The following is a 19753-nucleotide window of genomic DNA, read 5'->3' on the forward strand; positions in this document are numbered from 1 at the left end:
ACTCGCAGATTTGGTCAATTCTGGCGAGTTTTCCATGCTATTACTCATTGATTTTGGGTCTTGGGGAGATATGAAAGTTCGGGGAACTTCGGGGTTCAGTTATGGCGACCTCGTCAAAACTCGTAGGTTTTATACATTCTGGCCAGTTTTGTATGCTATTACTCACTAATTTTGGGTACGGGGCGATCCGAACGTTCCGCGAACTTCGGGGGCCGGTTATGGGAACCTCGTCTAAGCTCGCAGATTTGGTCCATTCTGGCCAGTTTTCCATGCTATTACTCATTGATTTTGCTTCCCTGGGTAATACGAACGTTCGAGGAACATCCGGGTCCGGTTACGGGGACCTCGTCAAAACTCGCCGATTTGGTCCATTTTGGCCAGTTTTGTATGCTATTACCCATTGTGTTTGGGTCCCGCGGCATGACAAACGTTCGGGGAACTCACTGATTTTCAGTACCGAGGTGATCCAAATGTTCCAAGAACTCTGGGGACCGGTTACGGGGACCTCGTCAAAACTCACAGATTTGGTTAATTTTGGCCAGTGTTCCATGCTATTACTCACTGATTTTGGGTCCTGGGTGAAAGTGCAGTCATGCCCTTAATCATGTTTAGGTGTTGCTGACAACACACATATAGATAATTAATCACTAACCCTTCTTAAGCTATTGTGAATGATCATGTGTTGATAAGGACAAGCTCATGTGCTAACAAGGACAAGATCAAGATAAGCACTCCTGAGCACTACATGCTTGATCCTTGTGGATGTTCACATGGTGGACAAATGAAGATAAAAAATATAAGCTAGGCTTTCTACATTGTGTATGGGAGAGCTACTTGAAGACTTCATCATGTCTTGCTTTCAACATTGAGCCAAGAAGAAACAACAACATCAAGCTCAAGTGAAAGGGCTAACTCAAGGTATCAATTACTTTGATGTTAGCGGTGCGGAGTGATGATCAGCGAATAAAAGTACACACTCAAGTATGGATCATCAGTATCCCTTTTACAATTCTTGAGTCTTTAGGGATCCCGCACTATTAAGAGGGGATCACAGGTTTTTGTGATGAACTTGCTCAAACTAGATATTCACTATCCTACTCAATACCACATATTCTCTACTCTGCTCCTATCTTAAAACAGGTCTATTGCCTCGGACTTCCGGCTCCCCCCGGACGTCCGAGGGCCGGACGACCGACAGGCTTCGGAAATCCGGAGCCCTCCACCAGAAATATTTGAGTCATATAACTCGGATTTTTGGCTCCCTCCGGACATCCGAGGGCCGGACGTCCGACCAGCGTCGGAAATCCGGAGCCCTGCACCAGAAGAACATGAGCTCTATAACTCGGATTGCCGGCTCCCTCCGGACGTCCGAGGACCGGACGTCCGTCCTCTTTCGGTAATCCGGAACCTCCCACCAGAAGAAGTTGAGTCGAATAACTCGGATTTCCGGTCTTCTCCGGACGTCCGGTCGCTGTTCAATTCACAGCGTTTTCAGTCATATCTACAGGCCTCGAACGACCGACCCCTGTCGGACGTCCGACCCTTGCGGACGCCCGGACTTCCGGAAACTGTCGGACGTCCGGACCCTGTGTGACTTAAAGTGTCCCCAACGGCTGTTTTACACTCCCCACTATATATACCCCTCACCCACTTCGTGAGAGGGGGCCCAATACAGCCATATCCTCATAAGAACACATTTCCACCTCACACACATTTGCTCACACCAAATCTTAGATCCCAAGAGCATTTGTGAGCCCCTTTGAGAGTTGTTCCAATCAAAAGATAGATCGTCTCCCTCTCCTTCTTCCCACCAAAGTGATTTGTGATTTGAGCAAATTCTGAGAAATCCCCGTGATCTTGTTACTCTTGGAGGTTGGAGACTCCTAGGCGGTAGGAGTTCTTCGGAGAGGAATCAATCCGTGTGATTACCCCCCGGAAAAGTTTGTGAGGGTTTGGAAGCCACCTCAAAGGCTTACCACTAGTGGTTGAGAAACGCCTTCGTGGTGTTGTCTCAAAGGGAGAATAGGGTGAGCCTTCGTGGCATTGGTGTGCCTTCGTGGTAACATCCACCTCTCTAACGGTGACTAGCTTCCCTCCAAGGAAGTGAACATCGGGATACATCTTCATCTCAGTGACCTTGGTTATCCTTAACCCTAACTCCTTGCTTGTGGTTTGCTTGTGTTACTTGAGCATACATACATTGCATATTGTTTGTGCTCATTATATTGTGTTGGCTATTTCTTGTACAAGATTAATCATCCAAGCATACCTTCTATATCCACACGTTCATACTTGCAGCCTTTGATATATCGTGTGATATAGTGTGATCTAGTATCTTGTGTTGTTCACCTACTTGTCGTGTGATATAGCTCAAGTAAGTTTGTGTAACTTACTTGTGCTTGTTAGTAACTGTATAGTGCCCATCTTGGTAGATCCTGTTGTTGATACAAGTTGCAGTGCCTAGTGCATTCAGGATTTGTGCTTGACAAGTACCCTCTTAGTTTATTTCCGCATTAGTTTCAAGCCTAATCCGAAGAAGTTTTTAAATATCCTATTCAACCCCCCCCCCCCTCTAGGCGTCATCGAGGTCTTTTCAATTGGTATCAGAGCAAGGTCTCTCTTTAATTAGGTCTCACGACCTAGAGAGTTCGATGTCAACTATTGGATTAGTGCGCAGTGACACCTTTGACTTTGATGCCACAAATTATACCCTATGGAGAATTCGTATGCTTCATCACTTTCGGGCCATGGGCCCAAATACTTTACGAACTGTTCTTGTAGGGATTGCCGACAAAAGGAATGATGCATCTTCATCTACTAATGAAATGTATCTTGATTGTGAGGCTTTTCTTGCCATTCATCGAACCCTAAGTCCTGAAGTGTTTAAGTCTATCTCGACTTGCAAGTCAGCTCATGAAGTTTGGACTAAACTTGAAGATATATATGGTGGGTCCAATCTTGATGAAGACGATATTATGATGAAGGAGTTGGTGCATGAGCTCTTCACTCTTTTCGATCATAAAGAGTCCACCACTACTTCCATATCCGATTGCTTGCACACCTCAGCATCTTCAATCTCACAAGGTAACGATATGGTGAGTGAAGAAATACATGTTGATGAAAATGTCATAGCCTCCATGGACACGAGCATATCTAGCACCACACATAGTGTAAATTATTGTGCTAATAGGTCATGCATTTCACCTAAAGATCCCTCGACAAATGTCTGTGGTGATATGCTTGCTTTCCCGTGTCCTCTTGATCAAAATATCTTGTTTCTCCCTAGTTGTTCTATGACTAATCATTTAGGGGAAATCAAGAAATATGAAGTACTTTTGACTCCAGTTCACATGTGCCTCATGGCAAGAGGTAATAATGAGGTATCATCTTCCCTGTGCAATAACGATGATATTTGCGATGAGGATGATGATGATGACTTGACTGAAAACATCTATGTGATGAGCAAAATTCTTCATAAAGCTAGAAATAACGCTCTTCAAAGATTCCAAGATATTCTTGCTTACTTTGAAAATTGTAATGATTCGCTTAATCATGAACAAGCTAAAAGTGAACAACTTGAACATGAACTTGAGAAGAGTCACCAAGCATGTAGAGACTTAAGATCTTCAAAAGGAGAGATTGAAGTTGCTCATGATAAACTGAAAAAGGATTTTGAGGTCCTTCTCCTAGAATGCAAGAATGTCAAGGGAGAGCTCATCAAAACCTCTAATATCTATGAGGAGCTTCAATCTACTCATGAGAAGTCTATAATCGCTACTTACTCCTCTCATATTGTTGATGATACTTGTATACCTAACCCTATCTATTTTGAAGTATCAACATTGAAGGAGAATGTTGAGCTACGTGATCAATTTGATTTACTAACTAGCAATTATGGGAAGTTGGAAGAAAACCATGCAATGCTCACAAGCTCTCATGTTGATCTTCTAACATCCCATAATGTGCAAAAGTTAGCTCATGAGGCTATCATCACCAAGGTAACATCAAGTGAGCCTCATGTGGACAATGGCACCACTTCTAATCAAAGTATTATATCTCCATGTGCCCGATCTCGTAATTCGTCTACTCATAATGTTGCCACCTCGTGTGATAAATTACTTTCCTTGCCTTGTTGCTCTAACAATGAAGCTTACACTTCCTCTAGTACTTTTATTGACACTAACCGTGCAGAGGAAATCAAAGAGCTCAAGGCCCAAGTCACTTCTCTGAAGAAAGACTTGGAACAGTGTCATGAAGGGATGTCCACACTCAACAACGTCATGTGTGAGCAAACATCTCCGAATGAAAAAAATGATGTTGGAGTAAACTCAAACAAGAACAAGAGTGGCCTAGAATGATTTAAGAATTCGGCCAAAATCATTTGCTTCAAGTGCAAAGTTAAAGGGCACCATGTTAGATCTTGCCCTCTGAAGACGAAGTCACAAAGTCACAAGCAACAAGGGAAGCGGCCACAAACTCAATCACACACTCAGCTACAAGTTGAAGGAAGGCCTCTTCCCAATAAGACCCAAGTCAACACTCCCCGAGGTGAGATATCAACTGGGAAGAAAACAAAGGATAGATGTTGCTACTTATGTCGTGAGAAGGGTCACGTTGCTTCGTCTTGCACGAGAGGTAACTTATCCAACCCAATCACTATTGATGATAGCTATTCCCTTGGGAAGGTTAAGGTTGGCAATGTGTTTGCCAAGTTTGTTGGAACTCAAAATGGTGTCAAGAAAAGAACCATTTGGGTTGCCAAGCCTATTGTGACTAACTTCTTAGGACCCAACGTAGTTGGGGACCAACAAACTCAAACTTGATCAATAGGTGACTTTGGAGGACATTGGAGACTTGGATACACAATGAATATTTGAGGACTCTTCATCATTCATATCATCTCAAGCCAAGTCACTTGGATTATCGAGCCCATATCCCATATCCAATGTGCCTCTTTGCGATGACTTGTACTTAAATTGTTTACATTGAAAGTTGCCTGCCCCACTCCTTCTCATGTTTAGGTTTGGTTCCTAGCATGTACTTTGACATGTTGCGCCTACTAGTATGATTGTTATATGTTATCTATCATGTGTAGGTCGCTATGTATGTCATATAGTTGTGTGTAGTCCCGATCATTACTTGCATCCTAGTTGCACCGTTGTGTGGGTCTTTTGAGACGTTGATAGCTCATCACATCAAGGGGGAGTGTTCTGCTCTACGATCATCACTAACCCAAGATGTGTACATATGTATTGGACTCCATGTAGTATTCGATGCACGATTATCCAATCAATTAGTTTGATGTCAAAGCCATCCGAAGTTTAAATTGGCATCCACTTATCACTTTATTTGGTCGATTGATTGCCTTGTATGATAAATACATGGATTATCACATTATGTGAGGATGATATGCTTTGTGCATGTCACATCCCCTGGTAAGACAAAACATCTGATGCATGCCACTCAGAATCCACCACATGTGGTTATCCTATAACTGTGTGGTGTGTCATGCTACACATATCTTAATTCGCATAATAAGCCTTGTTGGTATCTAAATTACTTAGATGTGCGTGAGTATAATGTCCTACCACACCAATGCTCATGGCTTGGCCGCTAGATCGTATCTAAAAGAAGGGCATTGTTGATACATGCCTTTCGAATTAATCCTCCACACTATGATCTAACTAATTGGGATGTTAACGTATGTCGTCTAAACATTATGCTTATAGTTGGACTCCCATATCACACTTGTGTAAGTATAAAACGATTCTTGTGCTCGTTTGGCACCTACCACCACTGATAACTCTAAATGTCATTATGTTCTCTCACACATGGTATCTCTGAATTGGTAGTGTTTTTCATGGTCATTTTATTTCGGCTCTATCTTCATTTGACCTACACAACATGCCGAGCAATTCATGTGTCTCCCGGTAGAGCTCGCACTACTTATTTCATAATGTTGTGGGAGTTATAATCATATTACCTACACTTATAAATCTACTGGGGTGAGACATACATGTAAGGTTGTGCAAAATGCATGCCTTACATGGCTTGATGCCTTGACAAGTTCATGTGTTGAACTTGGGGTGCTACCATGTGTTGATTTGTCACCCTGATCCATTTTGGATGACATGAATGTTATGTAATAGAAAATTATGTGTTCATTCGTCCAAATTGTATATCCTTGGATTTTGATAGGATTGTGTTGGCATATCTACTATGTGTAGATGCACATGCCGTGTCTATCGTATCTTTGATCCAATATATGTATATGGTAAATTAGACGTATTCATTAAAAAGGTTAGGGTGTGCTTGTAAGTAAAATTTATATCTATATGCACATAATTGAGTGATCTTACCCTATATATATATATATATATACTGTAGTTGGACTAACTACTTAGGACCCAATAAGTTTGGGGACCATATTGTGCTTAATTGGTGGTTTAGGAACTTTGGAGAAGCATTGCTATCTTGACTTATTCTCAGAAAAGGATGGTGCTAGTCACGAAGAAGTTAGATTCAAGACAGGACTCGGCTACCTCTACGTCTTACCAATGTTTTTCCGGTAACAAGTATTTACTTCATGCATGTACAATATTAGAGCCAACACTGTGTAGGTTGCATCATGGCATGAACATAATACTTTTTCCACTTTGTAATTTCCTGCATGTCCTTGTCAATCACATTGATGAAATGCTTAGTGTTGGTTTTTCTCTTAGCTCTTCATGGTCATATGAATGAGACAAATTTGTGCCATGACCCTTGTGTCATGTGCCTTGCTCTTATTAGAGGATAACTTGTGCATGATTCTATGCACTCATGCGTTTGACGTATTTTGGACCCACATTTAGCGTAGAAATTGTATTAAAAGACTTACATCAGACCATGTCCAAAATATGTTAGTTGAGAGGTCCCTTTGCCTGCTACACATGCGAGAATACTTAGTATCACCTCATCATATAAAAAATTCAGAATCAGCTTCTGCCTCCTCCTCTCTCTCTCTCGGTCGTCCGACGTGTCTCGGACGTCCGGCGGCAAATCTCATTCCGGTCGTTCAACCAGTGTCGGTCGTCCGACGGCACAATTCGCTCCGGACGTCTGACGCCTGTCGGACGTCCGACGCATCGGGGCCTATAAATAGCTGGGCGCGGGGCTGGGCTTTGCCCTAGCCCTCACGCACCCCCTTTTTCCCCTGCCACCGCCGCCGCCAGCTCTAGGAGCTCTCGCCGGCGCCGCCTCTCCCGAGATCTTCCCGATCTCCTCCGCGGATCCTTCTTTCCTTCCTCTTCTTCCTCTGCGGGATCTGTCTACAGGTACTCCTCCGTTCCCCTCGCGTTTGGTTCCCTTCGCTCCCAAGCCTACATGTTCGTTCCTATGGTTTCACCATGTTCGTTCCTTATTTGGGATTTCCATCCGTGTAGGATATTGTGCACCATGCCCAAGACCAAGCACGCCGCAAGGAAGAATGTTGCTGGCTCATCCTCTCGCGCCCCTACTAGCACGGGGTCGGACTCGGATGGGCCACGTCGTCCCTTCAAACGCACTGCCCGGCGTTCTCCGGCCCGGCGTTCTCCGGCCCGGCGTTCTCCGTCTCCACAGCTCCCCTCGTCGTCTGATGGTGATGACCCCGACTTCGAGGATGAGCTTGCCGCCGAGGATCTTCCTGACCAGCCCGTCGATCGGAGGTCCAAGCCAAAGCCCGGGACTCGCAGGGAGTCCTACATGCCACCACCTCCTCCTGCTCAGCCCGTAGGTGAAGCTCGTCGCATCTCACTAGAACCCCCTGCTACTTTAGGTCGTGCAATCACGAACTTCACCACACTTGGCGCGGCTTCATACCTCACTTTCCGCCGCGTCATTGATCCATACGCTATCGTACGTGACTCTACGGACTCACGTTTTCGCACAAACGTCCAGGCGGACATTTTTACCACGGTCATAGTTCCTAAGGGTTTATCTGTTCATCTCTATATAGATCTTGAGCATATTCGCATGCACCCGGCGAAATACCCGGGTGCCATTGAGCTTATTGAGGCATCGAGGCTTGCCGCCCCGTTTGCCTTTCATCGCGACTTTAATGCTCCTGCCATTCACCAGTTCTATGCCACATGCTACTTTGCTCCAAACCACACTGTCAGCTGGATCACCTCTGACGTTCGCTTCACAGCTTCTTATGATACATTTGTTGCCGCACTTGGTTTCCCCAACTCCGGCTTCAAAATACATAGGGATTATCCTAACCATGCGCCTCAGTCCAATGACGCGTGTGGGTATCTTCTCAAACCACTAAGTGAGCTTGATGCGGATGAACGCATGAAGGATCTTAACCAGGTATCCATCTGGCGCTCACCTTACTTCATCATCTTTCAGTGTCTTATCCGCACCCTCTATCCCAAGATGGGTGATAAGGGCTCTTGCAGTGGCTACTGCATTGACATCATGTCTCACTTATACGATCACCCCAGGAGCAAAATTAATGTGCCTCACTTTCTATGGCATGACATTCGGCTTGCTAGCTTTCAATACAAGCGAGCCTTTCCTCATGCCCCCTTCATCCAGGCTCTTATTAATCATGTTGTTGATTTCTCTGTTGCTGTCACTCACACACATCGCAAGTGGGTCATTCCCGCTCACATGGCGGATAACAATGCTCCCAAGAAAGCCCCATCCTCGACATCCACTCGCCGCACTGCTGCCCGGTCAGTCACCCCCTCATCTAGCTCCGCTCCTCTCGGTCGCATTGCCAAATTCCTTGGCAAGGCACATTCTGCTATGATGAAGGTCGTCTCTTTCCAGTGTGGTCAAACCCATGATGTGGTTTCTCGCTTAGTCTCCTCCAAGAATGCCCTCAAGGCTCGTCTGAGAGTCTCGGGCGCTCTTGATGTGAGTGATGATGAGGCCCCTCCTGCTGCTCCTCCGTCTAACTTAGGCTTCCCATCTGGTCCTGAGTGGGCTGATTTCCTTGACGAGGCTGGTGGCAGTGGTTTGCCTGATGATGAGGATGATGGTGTTGAGGATGATGCCTGATGGATGATGATATTGATGAGGGTGATCCTTGAGTATGTGATAGCATTGCCGGTTTTTCCTCCTTTTTGGTCCTTGATGCCAAAGGGGGAGAACATTATCTTATCTTAGTTTTCGATTTTAGTTCCTCTCACAATGTATGGTTTGATGTATTATGTCGAACTTAATGATGTATCATCATGTAACAATACTTATGGATGGTGTGCTATGCCATCACCTATGGATGATGTATTGTTGAACTATCAAGTGGAGTTTTATGCTATCTTATTGATTCATATGTTATGCTATGTATTGTTGAACTATTATGGTGTTACATCATTCTATTATCTTCAATGCACACATTAAGGGGGAGCTCCCGCACTTACCTATTTTACTATGCATATAATAAGGGGGAGCCTCATAAGCATCGTAACAGAACTCTCCTAAGCCACACATGTCTATTACTATTGTTGAGAGCTATATGTATGTTGTCATCAACTACCAAAAAGGGGGAGATTGAAAGTGCAGTCATGCCCTTAATCATGTTTTGGTGTTGCTCACAACACACATATAGATAATTAATCACTAACCCTTCTTAAGCTATTGTGAATGATCATGTGTTGATAAGGACAAGCTCATGTGCTAACAAGGACAAGATCAAGATAAGCACTCCTGAGCACTACATGCTTGATCCTTGTGGATGTTCACATGGTGGACAAATGAAGATAAAAAATATAAGCTAGGCTTTCTACATTGTGTATGGGAGAGCTACTTGAAGACTTCATCATGTCTTGCTTTCAACATTGAGCCAAGAAGAAACAACAACATCAAGCTCAAGTGAAAGGGCTAACTCAAGGTATCAATTACTTTGATGTTAGCGGTGCGGAGTGATGATCAGCGAATAAAAGTACACACTCAAGTATGGATCATCAGTATCCCTTTTACAATTCTTGAGTCTTTAGGGATCCCGCACTATTAAGAGGGGATCACAGGTTTTTGTGATGAACTTGCTCAAACTAGATATTCACTATCCTACTCAATACCACATATTCTCTACTCTGCTCCTATCTTAAAACAGGTCTATTGCCTCGGACTTCCGGCTCCCCCCGGACGTCCGAGGGCCGGACGACCGACAGGCTTCGGAAATCCGGAGCCCTCCACCAGAAATATTTGAGTCATATAACTCGGATTTTTGGCTCCCTCCGGACATCCGAGGGCCGGACGTCCGACCAGCGTCGGAAATCCGGAGCCCTGCACCAGAAGAACATGAGCTCTATAACTCGGATTGCCGGCTCCCTCCGGACGTCCGAGGACCGGACGTCCGTCCTCTTTCGGTAATCCGGAACCTCCCACCAGAAGAAGTTGAGTCGAATAACTCGGATTTCCGGTCTTCTCCGGATGTCCGGTCGCTGTTCAATTAACAGTGTTTTCAGTCATATCTACAGGCCTCGGACGACCGACTCCTGTCGGAAGTCCGACCCCTTGCGGACGCCCGGACTTCCGGAAACTGTCGGACGTCCGGACCCTGTGTGACTTAAAGTGTCCCCAACTGCTGTTTTACACTCCCCACTATATATACCCCTCACCCACTTCATGAGAGGGGGCCCAATACAGCCATATCCTCATAAGAACACATTTCCACCTCACACACATTTGCTCACACCAAATCTTAGATCCCAAGAGCATTTGCGAGCCCCTTTGAGAGTTGTTCCAATCAAAAGATAGATTGTCTCCCTCTCCTTCTTCCCACCAAAGTGATTTGTGAGTTGAGCAAATTTTGAGCAATCCCCGTGATCTTGTTACTCTTGGAGGTTGGAGACTCCTAGGCAGTAGGAGTTCTTCGGAGATGAATCAATCCGTGTGATTACCCCCCGGAAAAGTTTGTGAGGGTTTGGAAGCCACCTCAAAGGCTTACCACTAGTGGTTGAGAAACGCCTTCGTGGTGTTGTCTCAAAGGGAGAATAGGGTGAGCCTTCGTGGCGTTGGTGTGCCTTCGTGGTAACATCCACCTCTCTAACGGTGACTAGCTTCCCTCCAAGGAAGTGAACATCGGGATACATCTTCATCTCAGTGACCTTGGTTATCCTTAACCCTAACTCCTTACTTGTGGTTTACTTGTGTTACTTGAGCATACATACATTGCATATTGTTTGTGCTCATTATATTGTGTTGGCTATTTCTTGTACAAGATTAATCATCCAAGCATACCTTCTATAACCACGCGTTCATACTTGCAGCCTTTGATATATCGTGTGATATAGTGTGATCTAGTATCTTGTGTTGTTCAACTACTTGTCGTGTGATATAGCTCAAGTAAGTTTGTCTAACTCACTTGTGCTTGTTAGTAACTGTATTGTGCCCATCTTGGTAGATCGTGTTGTTGATACAAGTTGCAGTGCCTAGTGCATTTAGGATTTGTGCTTGACAAGTACCCTCTTAGTTTATTTCCGCATTAGTTTCAAGCCTAATCCGAAGAAGTTTTTAAATAGCATATTCACCCCCCCCCCCTCTAGGAGTCATCGAGGTCTTTTCACTGGGCCGATACGAATGTTCACGGAACTTCGGGGTCTGGTTACGGGGACCTCGTCAAAAATCGCAGATTACATACATCCTGGCTGGTTGTGTATGCTATTACTCACTGATTTTGGGTACCGGGGCGATCCAAACATTCCGCCAACTTCGGGGTCGGGTTACGGGGACCTCGTCAAAGCTCGCAGATTTGGTCCATTCTAGCCAGTTTTCCAAGTTATTACTCACTCAGTTTGGGTCCCGGGGAAATACGAACGTTCGGGGAACATCGGGGTCCGGTTACGGGCACCTCGTCTAAACTCGTAGATTTTATACATTCTGGCCAATTTGTATGCTATTACTCGCTCATTTTGGGTACCTGGGCGATCTAAACATTTCACGAACTTCGGGGTCGGGTTACGGGGACCTCGTCAAAGCTCACAGATTTGGTCCATTCTAGCCAGTTTTCCATGCTATTACTCACTGATTTTGGGTCCCGGTGAAATAGGAAAGTTCGGGGGACATAGGGGCCCGGTTACGGGGACCTCGTCTAAACTCGCAGATTTTATACATGTTGGTCAATTGGGTATGCTATTACTCGCTGATTTTGGGTACAGTGGGGATCCGAACGTTTCGCGAACTCTAGGGACCCGTTTTCCATGCTATTACTCACTGATTTTAGGTCCCTTCTCGCTAGTTTTCCATGATATTACTCACTGATTTTAGGTCCCGAGGCGATACGAATGTTCCGCGATCTCCGGGTACCGGTTATGGGGACCTTGCTTAAACTCGCAGATTTGGTCAATTTTGGCGAGTTTTCCATGCTATTACTCATTGATTTTGGGTCTTGGGGTGATATGAAATTTCGGGGAACTTCGGGGTTCGGTTATAGGGACCTCGTCAAAACTCATAGATTTTATACATTTTGGCCAGTTTTGTATGCTATTACTCACTGATTTTGGGTACTGGGCGATCCGAACGTTCCGCGAACTTCGGGGGCCGGTTACGGGGACCTCTTCAAAGCTCACAGATTTGGTCCATTCTGGCCAGTTTTCCATGCTATTACTCACTGATTTTGGTTCCCGGGGTATCAGGAACTTTCGGGGAACATCGGGGTTCGGTTAGGGGACCTCGTCAAAACTTAGTGAGTAATAGCATGGAAAACGTTTCGCGAACTTCCTCGCCCGGTTACGGGGACCTCGTCAGAGCTCGTAGATTTGGTCCATTATGTCCAGTTCCCGAGGTAATACGAACGTTCGAGAAAACATCGTGGTCCGGTTACGTGGACCTCATCAAAACTCGCAGATTTGGTCCAGTTTGGCCAGTTTTGTATGATATTACTCATTGTGTTTGGGTCCCGGGGCGCTACAAAAGTCCGGTTACGGAGACCTCGTCAAAACTCGTAGATTTTATACATTCTGTCCAGTTTTGTATGGTATTAGTCATTGATTTTCGGTACCGAGCTGATCAAATGTTCCGCGAACTCTGGGGACCGGTTATGAGGGCCTCGTCAAAACTCGCAGATTTGGTTAATTTTGGCCAGTTTTCCATTCTATTACTCACTGATTTTGGGTCCTAGGCCGATACGAATGTTCGGGGAACTTTTGGGTCCGGTTATGGGGACCTCGTCAAAACTCACACATTTCATACATTCTGGCCAGTTGTGTATGCTATTACTCGTCAAAACTCGTCAAAACTTGCAGATTTGGTCCATTCTCGTCAGTTTTATATGCTATTACTCACTGATTTTAGGTCCCGAGGCGATACGAACATTCGCGAACTCCGGGATCCGGTTATGGGGACCTTGCTTAAACTCTCAGATTTGGTCAATTCTCGCGAGTGTTCCATGCTATTACTCATTGATTTTGGGTCTTGGAGAGATATGAAAGTTCGGGGAACTTCGGGGTCCGGTTATGGGGACCTCGTCAAAAATCGTAGATTTTATACATTCTGGCCGGTTTTGTATGCTATTACTCACTGATTTTGGTTATTGGGCGATCCGAACGTTCCGCGAACTTCGGGGGCCGGTTACGGGGACCTCTTGAAAGCTCACAGATTTGGTCCATTCTGGCCAGTTTTCAATGCTATTACTCAGTGATTTTGGTTCCCGGGGTATCACGAATGTTCGGGGAACATCGGGGTTCGGTTACGGGACCTCGTCAAAACTCGCAGATTTGGTCCATTTTGGCTTGTTTTGTGTGCTATTACTCATTGTGTTTGGGTCGCGGGGCGCTACAAACGTTCGGGGGAACTCCTCGGTCCGGTTACGGAGACCTTGTCAAAATTCATAGATTTTATACATTCTGTCTAGTTTTGTATGCTATTACTCACTGATTTTGGGTACCGAGGTGATCCAAATGTTCCGCGAACTCTCGGGACAGGTTACGGGAAGCTCGTCAAAACTCGCAGAATTGGTCAATTTTGGCCCGTTTTCCATGCTACTACTCACTAATTTTGGGTCCTGGGGCGATACGCACGTTCGGGCAACTTCGAGGTCCGGTCACAGGGACCTCATCGAAACTCGTAGATTTTAAACATTCTGGCCAGTTTTGTATGCTATTACTCACTGATTTTGGGTACGGGGCGATCCGAACGTTCCGTGAACTTACGGGGACCTCGTCAAAGCTCGCAGATTTGGTCCATTCTGGCCAGTTTCCCATGCTATTACTTAGTGATTTTGGTTCCCGGGGTAATACGAACGTTTGAGGAACATCGTGGTCCGGTTACGGGGACCTCGTCAAAACTCACAGATTTGGTCCATTTTGGCCAGTTTTGTATGCTATTACTCATTGTGTTTGGGTCCCGGAGCGCTACAAACATTCGGGGAACTCCTGGGTCCGGTTACGGAGACCTCGTCAAAACTTGCAGATTTGGTTCATTTTGGCAAGTTTTCCATGCTTTTTCTCACTGATTTTGGGTCCTGGGCCGATACGAATGTTCGGGGAACTTCGGGGTCCAGTTACGGGGACCTCGTCAAAACTCGCAGATCTCATACATTCTGGCCAGTTGTGTATGCTATTACTCACTGATTTTGGGTACCGGGGCTATCCGAACATTCCGCGAACTTCGGGGTCGAGTTACGGGGACCTCGTCAAAGCTTGCAGATTTGGTCCATTCTAGCCAATTTGCCATGCTATTACTCACTGATTTTGGGTCCTGGGAAATACGAACGTTCGGGTAACATCGGGGTCTGGTTACGGGGACCTCGTTTAAACTCGCAAATTTTATACATTCTCGCCAATTTTGTATGCTATTACTCGTTGATTTTGGGTACCTGTGGGGATCGGAACGTTTCGCAAACTCTAAGGACCCGTTACGGAGACCTTGTCAAAAATCATAGATTTGGTCCATTCTCGCGAGTTTTCCATGCTATTACTCACTGATTTTAGGTCCCGAGGCGATACGAACGTTCCGCGAACTCCGGGGTCGGTTGTGGGGACCTTGCTCAAACTCTCACATTTGGTCAATTCTGACTAGTATTCCATGCTATTACTCATTGATTTTGGGTCTTGGGGTGATATGAAAGTTCAGGGAACTTCGGGGTTCTTTTATAAGGACCTCGTCAAAACTCATAGATTTTATACATTATGGCCAGTTTTGTAAGCTATTACTCACTGATTTTGGGTACTGGGCGATCCGAACGTTCCGCGAACTTCAGGGCCAGTTACGGGGACATCGTCAAAGCTCACAGATTTTGTCCATTCTTGCCAGTTTTCCATGCTATTACTCACTGATTTTCGTTCCCGGGGTTATACCAACGTTCGAGGAACATCCATGTCTGGTTACGGAGACCTCGTCAAAAGTCGCAGATTTGGTCCATTTTGGCCAGTTTCGTATGCTATTACTCATTTTGGCCAGTTTCGTATGCTACAAACGTTCGGAGAACTCTTGGGTCCGGTTACGGAGACCTCGTCAAAACTCATAGATTTTATACATTCTGTCCAAATTTGTATGATATTACTCGCTGATTTTGGGTACAGAGGTGATCCAAATGTTCCGCGAACTCTGGGGACCGGTTACGGGGACCTCGTCAAAACACGCAGATTTGGTTAATTTTGGCCAGTTTTCCATGCTATTACTCACTGATTTAAGGTCCTGGGCCAATACGAATGTTCGGGGAACTTCGGGGTCCGGTTACGGGGACCTCGTCAAAACTCGGAGATTTCATACATTCTGGCCACTTATGTATGCTATTACTCACTGATTTTGGGCACCGGGGCGATCCGAACATTCCGCGAACTTCGGGTCAGGTTACGGGGACCTCGTCAAAGCTCGCAGATTTGGTCCATTCTAGTCAGTTTTCCATGCTTTTACTCACTAATTTTTGGTCCCGGGGAAATAGGAACATTCGGGGAACATCGGGGTCCGGTTAAGGGGACCTCGTCTAAACTCGCAGATTTTATCCATTCTGGCCATTTTTGTATGTTCTTACTTACTGATTTTGGGTACAGTGGGGATCGGAATGTTCCGCGAACTCTACAGACCCGTTACGGGGACCTCGTTAAAACTCGCAGATTTGGTCTGTTCTCGTTAGTTTTCCATGCTATTACTCACTGATTTTATGTCCCGAGGCGATACGAACGTTCCGCGAACTCCAGGGACCGGTTATGGAGACCTTTCTCAAACTCGCAGATTTGGTCAATTCTGACGAGTTTTCCATGGTATTACTCATTGACTTTGGGTCTTGGGGTGATATGAAAGTTCGGGGAACTTCCGGGTCCGGTTATGGGGACCTCGTCAAAACTCGTAGATTTTATACATTCTGGCCAGTTTTGTATGCTATTACTCACTCATTTTGGGTATTGGGCAATCCGAACGTTCCGCGAACTTCGGGGGCCGGTTACGGGGACCTCGTCAAAGCTCACAGATTTGGTCCATTCTGGCCAGTTTTCCATGCTATTACTCACTGATTTTGGTTCCCGGGGTAACACGAATGTTCGGGGAACATCGGGGTCCGGTTACGGGGACCTCGTTAAAACTCGCAGATTTGGTCCATTTTGGCCACTTTTGTATGCTATTACTCATTGTGTTTGGGTCGCGGGGCGCTACAAACGGTCGGGGAACTCCTGGATCCAGTTACGAAGACCTCATCCAAACTCATAGATTTTATACATTCTGTCCAATTTTGTATGCTATTACTCACTGATTTTGGGTACCGAGGTGATCCAAATGTTCCGCGAACTATCGGGACCGGTTACGGGGACCTCGTCAAAACTCGCAGATTTGGTCAATTTTGGCCAGTTTTCCATGTTATTACTCACTGATTTTGGGTCCTGGGCCGATACGAATGTTCGGGGAACTTCGGGGTCCGGTTACGGGGACCTCGTCAAAACTTGCAGATCTCATACATTCTGGCCAGTTGTGTATGCTATTACTCACTGATTTTGGGTACCGGGGCGATCCGAACATTCTGCGAACTTCGGGGCCGGGTTACGGGGACCTCGTCAAAGCTTGCAGATTTGGTCGATTCTAGCCAATTTGACATGCTATTACTCACTGATTTTGGGTCCTGGGAAAATACGTACGTTCGGGGAACATCGGGGTCCGGTTACGGGGACCTCGTTTAAACTCGCAGATTTTATACATTCTGGCCAATTTTGTATGCTATTACTCGTTGATTTTGGCACCTGTGGGGATCGGAACGTTTCGCAAACTCTAAGGACCCGTTACGAAGACCTTGTCAAAACTCACAGATTTGGTCCATTCTCGTGAGTTTTCGATGCTATTACTCACTGATTTTAGGTCCCGAGGCGATACGAACATTCCGCGAACTCCGTATCCGGTTATGGGGACCTTGCTTAAGCTCTCACATTTGGTCAATTCTGACAAGTATTCCATGCTATTACTCATTGATTTTGGGTCTTGGGGTGATATGGAAGTTCAGGGAACTTCGGGGTCCGTTTATGGGGACCTCGTCAAAACTCATAGATTTTATACATTATGAACAGTTTTGTATGCTATTACTAACTGATTTTGGGTACTGGGCGATCCGAACGTTTGGCGAACTTTGGGGGCCGGTTACGGAGACCTCGTCAAAGCTCACAGATTTGCTCCATTATGGCCAGTTTTCCATGCTATTACTCACTGATTTTGGTTCCTGGGGTAATACCAACGTTTGGGGAACATCGATGTCTGGTTACGGAGACCTCGTCAAAAGTCGCAGAATTGGTCCATTTTAGCCAGTTTGGTATGCTATTACTCATTGTGTTTGGGTCGCGGGGCGCTACAAACGTTCGGAGAACTCCTGGGTTCGGTTACGGAGACCTCGTCAAAACTCATAGATTTTATACATTCTGTCGAAATTTGTATTATATTACTCGCTGATTTTGGGTACAGATGTGATCCAAATGTTCCGTGAACTCTGGGGACAAGTTACGGGGACCTTGTCAAAACTCGCAGATTTGGTTAATTTTGGCCAGTTTTCCATGCTATTACTCACTGATTTAATGTCCTGGGCCAATACGAATGTTCGGGGAACTTCGGGGTCCGGTTAGGGGGACCTCGTCAAAACTCGGAGATTTCATACATTTTGGCCACTTGTGTATGCTATTACTCACTGATTTTGGGTACCGGGGCGATCCGAACATTCCGCGAACTTTGGGTCGGGTTACGGGGACCTCGTCAAAGCTCGCGGATTTGGTCCATTCTAGGCAGTTTTCCATGCTTTTACTCACTAATTTTGGGTCCCGGGGAAATAGGACCATTCGGGGAACATCGGGGTCCGGTTACGGGGACCTCGTCTAAACTCGCAGATTTTATCCATTCTGGCCATTTTTGTTTGCTATTACTTGCTGATTTTGGGTACCGTGGGGATCGGAATGTTCCGCGAACTCTACAGACCCGTTACGGGGACCTCGTTAAAACTCGCAGATTTGGTCCGTTCTCGTTAGTTTTCCATGCTATTACTCACTGATTTTATGTCCCGAGGCGATACGAACGTTCCGTGAACTCTGGGGACCGGTTATGGAGACCTTTCTTAAACTCGCAGATTTGGTCAATTCTAGCGAGTTTTCCATGCTATTACTCATTGATTTTTGGGTCTTGGGTGATATGAAAGTTCGGGGAACTTCGGGGTCCGGTTATGGGGACCTCGTCAAAACTCGTAGATTCTATACATTCTGGCCAGTTTTGTATGCTATTACTCACTGATTTTGGGTACTGGGCGATCCGAATGTTTCGCGAACTTCGGGGGCCGGTTACGGGGACCTCGTCAAAGCTCACAGATTTGGTCCATTCTGGCCAGTTTTCCATGCTATTACTCACTGATTTTGGTTCCCGGGGTAACACGAACGTTCGGGGAACATCGGGGTCCGGTTATGGGGACCTCATCAAAACTTGCAGATTTGGTCCATTTTGGCCACTTTTGTATGCTATTACTCATTGTGTTTGGGTCGCGGGGGCGCTACAAACAGTCTGGGAACTCCTGGGTCCAGTTGCGGAGACCTCGTCAAAACTCATAGATTTTATACATTCTCTCCAATTTTGTATGCTATTACTCACTGATTTTGGGTACCGAGGTGATCCAAATGTTCCGCGAACTATCGGGACCGGTTACGGGGACCTCGCCAAAACTCGCAGATTTGGTCAATTCTGGCCAGTTTTCCATGTTATTACTCACTGATTTTTGGTCCTGGGCCGATATGAATGTTCGGGGAACTTCGGGGTACCGGTTACGGGGACCTCGTCAAAACTTGTAGATCTCATACATTCTGGCCAGTTGTTATGCTATTACTCACTGATTTTGGGTACCGGGGCGATCCGAACATTCCGTAAACTTCGGGGTCGGGTTACGGGGACCTCGTCAAAGCTTGCAGATTTGGTCCATTCTAGCCAATTTGACATGCTATTACTCACTGATTTTGGGTCCTGGGAAAATACGAACGTTCGGGCAACCTCGAGGTCCGGTCACGGGGACCTCATCGAAACTCGTAGATTTTAAACATTCTGGCCAGTTTTGTATGCTATTACTCACTGATTTTGGGTACGGGGCGATCCGAACGTTCCGCGAACTTCGTGGTCCGGTTACGGGGACCTCGTCAAAGCTCGCAGATTTGGTCCATTCTGGCCAGTTTCCCATGCTATTACTTAGTGATTTTGGTCTGGTTACGGGGACCTCGTCAAAACTCACAGATTTGGTTCATTTTGGCCAATTTTGTATGCTATTACTCATTGTGTTTGGGTCCCGGAGCGCTACAAACATTCGGGGAACTCCTGGGTCCGGTTACGGAGACCTCGTCAA

This window comes from Hordeum vulgare, chromosome 4H (assembly GCF_904849725.1).
Source record: "Hordeum vulgare subsp. vulgare chromosome 4H, MorexV3_pseudomolecules_assembly, whole genome shotgun sequence".
NCBI classification, from domain to species: Eukaryota; Viridiplantae; Streptophyta; class Magnoliopsida; order Poales; family Poaceae; genus Hordeum; species Hordeum vulgare.